This window comes from Oryza brachyantha, chromosome 8 (assembly GCF_000231095.2).
Source record: "Oryza brachyantha chromosome 8, ObraRS2, whole genome shotgun sequence".
In the NCBI taxonomy this organism is placed as follows: domain Eukaryota; kingdom Viridiplantae; phylum Streptophyta; class Magnoliopsida; order Poales; family Poaceae; genus Oryza; species Oryza brachyantha.
The window spans coordinates 4,861,378-4,862,448 of NC_023170.2; the positions used below are offsets into that span (position 1 = coordinate 4,861,378).

Here is a 1,071-nt window from a genome sequence, read left to right on the forward strand (position 1 = left end):
GAATCTAGTCGAAAGTTTTATATTGTGAAATAGAAAGTTTTATATTGTGAAACAGAGAGAGGACATCGCACAAGCCAGAAGACCCGGTGCCATACATATATTAGATTAGCCGTTCTTCGGAATAAACACAAAAACAAGACCAATCAATTTTCTCATCCAATTGTTGTTCAAAGATTAATCGATAAGGCAAATGGTCAAACATGAATAATAGTATTTTATGTGTGACTTATTAAAGATTAATCAATAAGACGAATGATCAAACATGAATAATAGTATTTTATGTGTGATTTATTTTAAGTTTTCGTACAAATTTTTTAAATAAGACGAATGGTCAAAGCTTTGGACATATAAATTAAAAAATAAAGTTATTAAAAAATAAAATTGAACATATAAATTAAAAAATAAAGTTATTAAAAAATAAAGTTATTATAAAAGATCAAAACGTTGGACACAAAAATTAAAAAATAAAATTATTATAAAACATTGGTAGTATTAATTTCCGTTATAATCTTCAATGACTTGAACGGTTTAAAAACAAATAATAAATCAAAGAGTATTTCATATTTTAGTATTTTTAAATGTTAACAAAAACTTTTGACATTTCAAATTAATATTTTATTTTCAACTTGTGGGCCCTTCTGAATGAGGGATCCCCTCAAAAATTATCGTATGCTGCTATTTGCGGCGCGCACACGGTATTCTTTAGTAAAAGGCGAAAGAATAGTTCGCTTTGTGCTCACCGCGCAGCTGCGTGCCTTCGAAAGGTTGTCCAGCCTCTCCTCTTATACTCATCGCAGCCTCCCTTCCGTTGTAAACCGGCGAGGTGGTACTAATCGATATGAACGTGCACTCTGTCCCATGCACTATTTCCCTTTGTACTGGAAAGCATTGTATCACCAATTATCATCTCAAAAAAAAAAACTATATATACTATACAAATACTGTATGGAAAAAATACAAAATATTCTAGTACTACCTCCATTTCGTAATGTAAGATATTTGACTTTTTGGTTGCAATGTTTGAACATTCGTCTTATTTTTAAAGTTCTTCTGATAATAAATCGTCTTATT

At 30.1% G+C, this 1,071-nt stretch overlaps 1 non-coding gene across 1 annotated transcript; it reads right to left on the reverse strand.

The window, feature by feature from the left end:
* Nucleotides 1-631: 631 nt before the first annotated feature.
* On the reverse strand, nt 632-749 carry LOC121055252. Its single transcript, XR_005812399.1, has one exon. It is a non-coding gene; the product is annotated as a U5 spliceosomal RNA (small nuclear RNA).
* Nucleotides 750-1,071: the final 322 nt, after the last annotated feature.